General features: G+C 40.9%; 1 long non-coding RNA gene across 1 annotated transcript; it reads left to right on the top strand.

The window, feature by feature from the left end:
- Positions 1–2,858: 2,858 nt before the first annotated feature.
- LOC116520684 lies at positions 2,859–6,500 on the top strand. The gene is made up of 3 exons (XR_004256823.1): positions 2,859–2,942; positions 3,546–3,683; positions 6,390–6,500. It is a non-coding gene; the product is annotated as an uncharacterized LOC116520684 (long non-coding RNA).
- Positions 6,501–11,052: the final 4,552 nt, after the last annotated feature.

The raw sequence follows: 11,052 nt of genomic DNA, 5'->3' as shown, positions 1-11,052 counted from the left end.
ACTGATTTCTTAACATCCATTTCTTAAACAGAAACAATCCAGTAAAATTAGGTGACCTTTTGTGTATGACTGGCTTTTATAGAATTTCACAGGCAAGATTGAGACTTATTTCACCAAAAGTCAGATTTTAGATTATTACAATGATTAAATTGAGTAAAGCAGTCTTTGAAGAATATTGGAAATCAAACCGTTGCAATGTATAATAGTCAGATAGTTTTCTGGAATTTGCTTTTTTTGACTATATCACCAGGCCTTATGTCTAATGCTTGGCCAATTTCCAGGCCAATTTTCAGGTATTATCACTATAAATCCCTAAATATCACTTCATCCTATTAAAAATGAACTGGTTACATTTTCATGTCAATTTAGGAGATCCTGTAACATATCTAAACTACAATTGGGTTCTGATGTAGGAATGTGGCATGATATTTCTATGAAAAGCACTCTATAGAAAGGAGTAGTTGTTGCTACTATTTATTATATAAATGACTTTGGGAGTCACTTGCTCAGAGTGGAATTGGCCATAAAGACATTGGTATGTATTTTTAAAAAGGGAAACGTTGATCACAGACTTACTCTAAAGTTATGATGACCATTGCAGGTTTCTAAAGATTATTGAATTTTGAATAGATGTGGTAGGAAAACAAATATTGTAAAGAAAACATTGTGGGGGGAGAAAACAACTAGATCTGAAAGGGCAGGGACATGCAGTCACTAGAGGCAAGGGAGGTGGGGCCTCACCAATCTCCTGATGGAAAGGAAAGAATTTAAAGAATATTTTTTAAATAATTAAAGCCAGGATAGTTGCTACCAGTCCAAGTCACAGTGGCTTTGTGTCTGCTTAGGGTTAACCAAAGCATGAGGTGAGAGAACTCGGGGCCTCCTGTGCATAAGGAATTTTTCACCTTTTAAAAGTTAAGAAAGAGTTAAAAAGCCAAAAAATTCATATGCAAAGGAGGCACTGATTCTCCTGCCTCCTGATCTGGGAACAGCGAATCATGCCTTGTTGTTGCAGTTGAGCACGCTTACTTTGGGCGGGTTATTTCGGAGGGAGTGCTTCAGAGGAGTAAGGATTGGGGGAGAAGGAGGAGGCTCGCTCTTCACTACAACATGTATGTATTAGTTGAAACATAAATAGTTCCCTGAATCCCTGAAGAATATTTAAAGTGGTAAATATTGACTTTATTTGACTTCTTCAAATGAGGAGCCCACAGCCCATACGAGGCTGGAGCGAGAGCTGCGGAGGCGAAAGGCAAAGAGGGGTGGGGGGGTCTTCTAAGAAGCCCCCTCCCATTTTGGCACTCCGCAAGCCAGGCCCTCAGCGGCAAGAGGCTCAGCTCCGCTTCTTCCACCCCTCCGCTTATTATTTTTATTTTTCATTTTTTATATTTTATTTATTTTATTTTAAAGCCAGGCCGGCTCGGCCGCCATTCAGCGAAACATGTCCTGGTTTGTGGCTGGCAGCAAACATGCCACCCAGCTATAAATCAGGACACATTTCGGTGAATAGAGGCCGAGCCGGATTACACCCCGGAGCACCCAAGCCCCAGGGAAGGACCTATCCTCGTGGGAATGGTTCCGCCGCGGACCTGCAGCTTGCCAAGGGCTGGAAGGCTCACGTACTGCAGAGGGCGACAGAGATAAGAGCAAGGTGACAAGAAGGGGCGGGTGCGGCAGAGCAGAGTAGAAAGCGGCAAACAAAAGGCATCTCCGGAGCCTGAGACTTCCCGCCCTTCCACCTGTGGAGCCACTCCAGCCATATCGCAGGGAAATGGGTGGCTGCACCGGCGGGTGGCAGCTGCTACTTGCGGCTCTGCTGTTTCTTGGCGGTGCCCAGGTCAGCTTCGAGGTTAGCACTCCATTCCGATAGGCTACGAGGAATCCTGAAGAGTTGAGTGGTGACGGTCGAGCCCTTTACCCTGGTCACTTAATCCCATGAGGATGGGTCCGCGTCTTGAGGACCGCCAGTCCGGGAATTCCTCTCCTCTATCCCCCCTCCTAGGCCCTTAAGTCGGAGACCTGCATGCCTGGTTCGTCCGGACGTGCCAAGGCAAGGGCGCGGGGCAACCGGAGCATAAAGGGGAGGGAGGTCAGCATGCCCAGGTCAGCGGGGCATGATGCTCCAGCAGCAGAGGAGAAACGCCTTCGATTCTTCGCGTGGTTTTTTCCCCCAGCTCAGTCGGAGAAGGTGGGAAAGCTCCCTGGAGTCCTTGCTCCCATCGGTAGCAGTGGTGGGTTGCAATTGTGAATTTCCATGTGCCTTTCTCCGTAGAAGTCAGACACTGACTTTCAGTGGCCGAGTCTTTTGGAAATCCTGCGGCGGGGACGGAGGAGGTGGGGGGCAAGGCGGCAGAGCACGGCAGTGGCAAGAAGCAACACCCCCGCCGCTGTGTCCAACAGGCATCTCACATTTATGTCCGCCATAAACGGAGACACCTGTCGGACACAGCAGTGGGGACGTTGCTTCTCGCCCGCTGCTGCACCTTGCCTCACCAACGGTACCCTCACTGCACGTCACTGTGAAAGGGGTATATTGGTATTAGAAGATACAGTTTGTTTGCTACTTACTTTATAGTACATTTGCATACAAAATGGATGTAGCAAAAAGGTCTTTAAAAATCATGATCTTTGTCATTCTTTTCCATTCACATTTGCCTCTAATATGGGGAAAAAACAAAGTTGCCAATCCCATCTTCAATTGTTGTTAATATCCCTTGTCCTTCTTCAGAGTAAGAATTATTTATATATTTATCCAACTTTCTCCAGCATTATTTATATTGATTCTTCCTAGGTGTGCTCCTTGTATTTTTTTTTAACCACAAAACCATGTGTATTCTGTTTCAGGAAGGAACAATTAAATTATATATTACCAAGATTAATGAAGTTTTGAAGAATAATTGCAATAATTATAAAGAAATAGGAGCCTACTTCTTCCAAAATGAGTAAGCTTTTCTTTGAATGATAATTTGTAATTTTTGATAAGCAGAACCATTTGTAGATGCAGAATTGTCTGTATTCAAGGGAGAAAGAAATAATATTCAATCAAGTGTTTAAAATATATTGAGGTTCTCCTGCAACTGTAGAAATTTTCAGTCTTTTTTGGAAGACTTTTCAGGAAATTAATTTCTAAAAATTTTGCTACTTATGAATAAAGGAGAGGCTTCAGTTGTAACTATGAATCTATTTTTAATAGTATTAAGTGCTAAAATAAAAAAAGTTTTCTAGGTATAAAAGGATTGTAAGATTCACCAAAGGAATGAAATTCCATAAAGCTTTTGGCCACATGTATAAACCATTTAAATCAACATAAAGTTAATATTTACTCAGGTGCTTCTCTGTGTGTCCCAAGATAATGCAAAGGCTGAGATATGTTTGCATAGTCAGCATCTTTAGAGTTTGTTCAAAGGGAAAGATTGTATGGGTTTTACTAAAACCCTGTAAATCAACTCTCAGCAATTCTTTTTTTTTCCCTAGCATCCTTTAGTGCTTTTTACAAACCTGCCTCATAAACAGCATAAAACTTTTCTAATTGACTTTTCTTGCAGATATTTGATCAAATATAGTAAAAGTATGCCATAGGTTCCACCTTCTGAGCTGATTGAGCTCACCGGAAATGTGGCAAAGATTCTGAGAAATGTTGTAATTTAGATGATGCTCACCAAGTCTCATGTACTTTAGAAAAAGTGAGTACTGTTTCTTCCATATATTTCTGCTCCTTTGCTTACATTCAATTTCCATTAGTGACTCAACACAATAAAAAGTCTGTAGATGATTTAAAGTTAGACAGGCTAGTGAACTTGGGCACAGAGTCTTCCACAAACATCTCAGCCAGCAAAAATTTATGTTAAATCTATAATGTCATAAAATGAACTGAGAGCAGAAGCAAAACATTTAATCAAGTAAAACACTAAGGGATTAGTTACACATCTATATGTTTATGACAGTAATATAACCCATATGTAATCAAAACATACCAGTATCTGCACCTGTGTTGTTCATAATGTTTCTTCATTTATAGATCTGTGCATATACATACTAACATCAGTCAGGGGAGGTGGGGAGGTTGGGGAGGCAGAGCCTCACCACTGTCATCATGAAAAGAAAAAAAATGTAAAAGGAAAACAGGCAAGAGATGAGGTCAGGCTGAGCTAGTTGCTGCCAGAGTCTGCCTTAACTGTTTAAAAAAGCCTCTTAAAAAGCGCCCTCTACAGGAGGAAACTGGAGAACGACGTGCCTCATCTAGTCTGACTTTAGGAGTTTTATGATCACTCGAGCAGAGTTAAGCAAGGGTTAAAAGCCTATAAATTCCTGACATAGGTGAGGCACGTCATTCTCCTACCTCCTCCTGTAGAGGGTGCTTTTTAGAAGCTTTTTTAAACAGTTAAGCAGAGTCATCCACGGTGACTCTGGCAGCAACCTAGCTCAGCCTGACCTCAGTTCTTGCTGAGGTCCCTTTTACATTTTTTTTCTTTTCATGATGGCAGTCAAGAGCAGAGTTGAAATCCTGTCTGAAACAGTTGGAAAAGGTATGTGTGGGTCGGAGGGAGGGGGAGGAATTCAAACTTCATCCTCAAGTGTAGATCCCTTCCCAAATGTAATTTGATTGCAGGCAGAGCCACGTTGCCTTTTCAAACACACACACACACACACCTCTGTGTGCATGTGTCTGTTTGAGAAAGGGGGGAGGGAGGGAGGGAGGAATGAAGGGGAGGGAGAAGAAAAAGAATGAAGGAAACTTTCATTCATGTCGCTTTAAATCAGAACTGAGCATGCTGTGGAATTCTGGGAGTTGAAGTCCACAAGTATAAAAAAATTTGAAAACCCACCATTGTGTCAGTGCCTCACCAGCCATAAACCTCACTGCATGTCACTGACTAACATAATACTCCATACAATACATACTGATATAATATTCCATTACATGCAATATTCTGATCTATGTTTTTCAAACATAATTTCAAATTAGTTAGGTATCATCATTTTGGTGGAACTCAAAAAATCCATTTCAAAATACGTTTATGCTGTTATTTGAAGCTGTATATTCTCAGTGGAAAAATATTAGTTTTCATTGCGTTTTGTCTTTTTAATATTTTATTTCTGAGTAAAGGTTATATATTTATAAATCTGAAACCTTACAATCTCCAGCTACCAGGAGAAGAATATTGCAAAATCTCTATTCCCACCCACCCCAGGGGAAGGATATGGTAAAATCCCCATTCTCTCTCCACTCTGGGGGCCATCCAGAGATGGTATTTTCCTGTTCTCCGAACTACACAAATTTCTGCTACCAGTTCTCCAGAACCTGTCAGAACCTACTGAATTTCACCCCTGTTTCAGATCCTTTCTGGAGGCAGGATGACCTAAAAGAAAATATTATTTAGTGGCCAATCTATTTAAGAGTAATTACATTCCATGCAATTCAAAGCTGCAATACGCACATGCAAAGCTGGGATCCACATAGGAAGGCTAATCTTGGAATATTTCAAAATGGAAGCTTTGGAAAATAAATGGTAATACTACTTTTTCTAGTATCATGGCAATCATTTTTCAAACTCGTGATTTGAAACAAAAAAGATAAATATCTGGTAATTGGAGGGAAGATGAATAAAAGGAGACCTGCTTCTACTTTCCAAACAATGTTTAGGCAAAATATATGTGATATCTTTGGCATTTTAAAACAAAATTTTAAATTTTGGTAATTCCAATCTTAAATCTTTACAAATCTCTGAAGGGTTTTGCATTGACAAAAGTTGGTATGAGGGATTGTTTTTAAGCCACTATACAGAGGGGAATAGTTTTTCTGCAACTAAGTCTATATCTAGTATTCCTGGATAAGTTGAAACTAGAGATCAAAGCATCAAACAAGATGATGCTTGTCTGAGTGTGCAGTTTGTTTCTCCCTCTGTCTCTCTCTCTGTCTCTCTCTGTCTCTCTCTCTCTGTCTCTGTCTCTCTCTGTGTGTGTGTCTCTCTCTCTTTGTGTTTGTGTGCTATGTGTGTATAAAAGGGAGAAGGGGAGAAAATTTATCAGCATTTGTATTTGATACTGGATATCAAAATGAGGTTCACATTGTTTTTATAATCACAGAAAACACACATACACACACAGACGTATATATGTTTTGGTTGATTCCAATGTTCAGAGGTCTCAGGGTTATTGAGGGTAGCAATTCATCATGTACGTGCAAAGAAGCATGTGCAGGAAACTTCATTAGCATTTGGGTTACATGTAGCATGCACAAATACAAGGCAGAAATACATGATAGCTATTTTGATTTAACCTTCTCTAATAAAGGACATTGTTAATGTCAAGCTGTTACAAAGAAAAAAGTAATTGATTAGACATTAGGGATGCCTTTGAATGTACCTAAACTTTAAATTAATCCTCAGGAACTTGCTGGAAGCTTATTTGAACCTTATGCACTTGAATTGAAGAGAATAGGCCAAACTACTGGAAGAAAATAATTGGTCTTGCAATTTTCTCAAAGGAAGGAAACAATTATGGAGTTAAAGTAAGTCTGAAACTAATAATTGAATTCCTTTTCTTCTTCTTTTTTTCAAGCTTTTTCCTAATCTTTAATCTTCCTGATTTCATCCCTAAAAGTTTGAACTAGCAGCTTGTAAGTTCAACACAATTGGGTCTAGCAATGCCTTGTTGAATAAATGAATTCTTCTCTCAAATAAAAAATCACCATCTCCAGAATTTAGTTACATGTTATTTCTTGGGAGATCATCTTCATCAGGATCAATAGAATTAACCTCTTCCCAGATAGACTGAAGCTAGCCTGAGAATCAGCTCATCTTCTTTAGACCTGCTACAATGCTTGACCAGTATGCAGTCAATCTGGGTGACTTTGTACAACTACCATATTTTTGGAGTGTAAGACACATCAGGGTATAAGATGGACCAAGGTTTTGAAGAGACAGATTTTTTAAAAAGTAGGTAGGTAGATAGAGGATAGAGAGGGGGAGAGTGAGAGAGAATACAGTAGATAGGTAGGTGTTCTGCTGGCACAGCACTTGATTAATGTAATTCTCATCAATCAGTTAAAGAGCTTTCCAAAAGGGAAAAAAAAGTTTTTGCACTCTGCAAACCTCCCCAAAACAGCCCCTTTTTTTGCAAAAATGGGGTCTGTTTCCCCCCCCCAAAAAAGGCATGAATAGCCTTGGTGGGGGAACTTGCAGAGTGCTCCTGTGAGGTTGGGGGGGGGCAAAAATGAGCAAAAAAAGGCAAATTTCTTTGTGAAAATGGGCCATTTTTGTCAAAAAAAAACCCCTGCATACATAGCCTATGGAAGCTTATAGAGTGCTCCTGGTGGCCTGGGGGGCAAAAACAGCCCATTTTTGCTCATTTCTGCCCTCCCCAGCCCCCAGGAGTTTTTTGAAAGCCTTCATAAGGGTATGCACGGCCATTTGATGAAGGGGCGGGGCTTTGGGAGGCAAAAAATGCTGTATTCGGTGTATAAGACACACCCAGATTTTCATCTATTTTCTGAAGAAAAAACGTGTGTCTTATACTCTGAAAAATACGGTAATGCCTAACATATTTCTCACAATGACCTTGTTGAAGAAACCTAACGGCATTCATCAAATACTGAAAGGATGTCACAGAGAAGAATGTCATGACCTACTCTTCATCAATTGAATAATGGATTTAAATTATGTGTGTGTGTGTGTGTGGAGGTTGTGGAAAGAACCAATACAGACTGTTTCATAAAAATAATTCCATTTGGAAAGGAGGCACCTGTCAAAGACAAGGGAGCATGCCCCGCGTGGTTCTTCAAACAGCCGAAGAAGGAACAGAAGGGGAGTTACATGCCGGGTTTTTCCAACAGCCAAACTCCTCTTCTGTTCCTGCAAGGCATGCTCCCTTCTCTTCATAGTCACCTCATTTCCAATTGGGGGGATGCATGCTGAGGGAGGAAAAGGGAAAGAGAGAGAGAGAGAGAGAGAGAGACAGACAGACAGACAGACTGACTGACTGACTAATTGACTGCATCAAGCTAGACTGGGAAAGCTGACTGTGAGAGGAAGAGAAGCTGGATAAGCTGGACCCAGATGCTTCCCGGCCCCCTCACCCAAAAGCAGCAACATCACACTTCTCCCTTCCCTGCTCACTCCCTTCTTCACATGGGATTGCCCATGGCAGAGAGGGAGGAAAGGGCCAGCAGTGGCTGCTAGAATTAAGCGAAGAGTGCCACACAGAAATGGGAGCATACAGAAATGCCACCCTCTTCTCCCTCTCCATCTCTGTTGCTGGACAATCCCATATGAAGAATATAGCAGAGAGGGTAGAGTGTGAGAGGGGTAGAGTGCTGCCTCTCAGAAACTGCCGATTTTGGCCCAAAAACGTTCTCATCTTTAATGACAAATGAAGAGTCGTGTCACAGCATTCTTTTGCCTCCAGAAGGCAAAAATTTCACCAACGAGTACGTCCGTACTGGTCAATACCAGCTGAAACCCACCCCTAGTTCATACACATATACAGGGTTCATCCGGTGTCCATTAAGAAGCTATTTAGAAGTCTAAATTTAGACTTCTAAAAGAGTAGCAGACATCATTTTTTTTTTAATAAATGAAACCATTGACTAATACTTAGGCATTGTCATTTTCTATACCATCAAACTTAATTAATGCAAGTTTTAGCTTCATCAATTTTGATTGTCCTGCATAATGTGTGTCTGTGATGTTCCAATCTGTTTCTTTTACTCCCAAATACTCCCTTAACAAGTCCATGCATTTTTTTTTGCAAAGGTTTTTTGGAAGTAGTTTGCCTTTCCCTTCCTAGTGCTTAGAGAGAATGACTAGTCCAAAATAATCAGCTAGCTTTTTGTGCCTAATGTGGGGGCTAGACTCCTGGTTCCTAGTTTGATACCTTAATAACTATGTCAAACAGACTGTCTTTAATGTTCATATATATGATTTAATCTGAAACCTATCCAATGTTTTAATCCTTACTATGAGAGATGATCACCAATATTTTTTTTTAATTATCTCTAAGAGTTAGGTTTGACAAAGCTGAAGGATACATTACATGACCTCCATAAAACTCCATATTTGTGAAAATCTCTCTGCCAGCCCTGGTGGTCATCTTTTCTTTGGACCTTCAGGACTGACACACTTAGTGCTATGGTAAAGTGGGTTGGCAGTTTTATGGAGTTGGTAGAATTATTTAGCCATAACAACATTCTTTTCTCTGAGAGTCAAGGATGTTCAGACTGTACCTGGAGAGGCGTGACTGGGCAGCATCTCCAGTTGGCATAGTTGATTATTTGGACCATGTGATGGACATTTGGGTGCAGGGAAAGGGACATTGATTTTCCTTTGGTGGGGAAAACCTGGGAGCTTTCAGATTTGGGTTTTCCAGATGTGCCAATATGCCAATAATATTTATTATATCTAATAAAATGGATCTTGAGGAACTGCCTGCCCTGAAGTCTACTTGGTTGGGAGTTATTACTTGGAACCTTGAAAGCAGTAGAGGCTCCAAACTTTTTAATAACTGGTTCTCTGCCCTAATGGCTTTAGTGGGTAGGGGTGACTATGGGTGGTGGCTGGGGAGGGTCATGGGACTGAGGGGGTTATAGCCAACTCTATGTCACTTGTGTGAGTGGTACCCTATATGGAACATGCAGGATTCAGGTGGAATCCAGGGGCCTCCAGTGGGTGGGGAGGAGAAAATGAATATTCCAGTGTGTGTGTGTGTTGTGGTTGTGTGTGTGTGTGTGTGTGTTGGTGTGTGTGTGTGTGGTGGTTGTGTGAGAGAGGAGAGAGATTGAGAGAGGAGGAGGAGAGATGAGAGAGATAGAGAGAGGAGAGAGAGACCGACCGACCGACCCGACTGACTGGACTGACTGACTGACTGACTGCATCAAGCTAGACTGGGAAAGCTGACTGTTAGAGGAAGAGAAGCCCAGGCCCCCTCATCCCAAACGCAGCAATGGCACACTTCTTCCCCTCTCTGCTAGCTCCCTTCTTCACATGGATTGCACAGTGGCAGAGAGGGAGAAGGGGCCAGCAAGGCTGGCTAGAATTAAGCAAAGAGTGCCACACCAGAAATGGGAGCACACAAAAATGCCACCCCCTTTTTCCCTCTCCTCCTCTGGTGCTGGACTATCCCATATGAAGAAGGGGGATAGCAGAGAGGGTAGAGTATGAGGTTGCTGCCTCACAGGAACTGCCGATTTTGGCCCAAAAACTTCTCATCTTTAATGATAAGTGAAGATTCAGTGTCACAGCATTCTGCAAGACATGGATGACACAGAAGATGTGTTGTGAAATGCAGTAGGGAATCTGTATTTCCAAGAGGAGATGGCCATGTACTGCATAAGGATTTGAAACGATGACCAGCATCTTGAATTGCACCCAAAAAAGAACTAGCTGTGGTACAGAACTCTCTTTCAATTCTCATTTAACCAAGTCCTATGCTATGTTACACTTTGTTAAATTAAGAACTTGACAATCATGATCTACAAGCCTGTAGGAATTGATTGGAAATTAGAATGATAACAATAACATGCACACATACACATATACACACAAACATAGATATACATACAAGAGAGAGAGAGAAAATTCCATAAAATTATGTTTAATAAGACATCACCCATTTATATAGACATAGGCACACATCATATGATGATGTGCATTGCTATTCTAGTAGTTATTAGATTTTAGCCCAGAATAGCCAATGTTTGCTCAGATGTGAAACCTTGAAATTAACATCATAGACCTTTGCTCTGAACACAAACATTCTAATCCAATCACATCCATCTGATTCACCTTTGGACAAAATTTCCAATGGTTTAAGGTTATAGGGCAAGAGAGTAAACAGTTCACTTTACTTTTTTGAAATGTGATAGGCCAAAAGTCTATTTATTCATGTTCTGGAAAAAAATCACGGATATTTCTTCAGCCAAGATTTGTCTTTAACAAAGAAAATGAGCAAATATTTTATTACAGTAATTATTACAAGTGTCTTCTTTTTGATCTTTCCATATGTACAGGATAAAGTGGGTAATGATTAACCCTGTGTGATATAGTATAAAATTTC

Source organism: Thamnophis elegans, chromosome Z, assembly GCF_009769535.1.
Source record: "Thamnophis elegans isolate rThaEle1 chromosome Z, rThaEle1.pri, whole genome shotgun sequence".
Taxonomy (NCBI): Eukaryota; Metazoa; Chordata; class Lepidosauria; order Squamata; family Colubridae; genus Thamnophis; species Thamnophis elegans.
The sequence above is the reverse complement of the archived record's forward strand: the minus strand, read 5'-3'. Positions and strand labels throughout refer to the sequence as shown.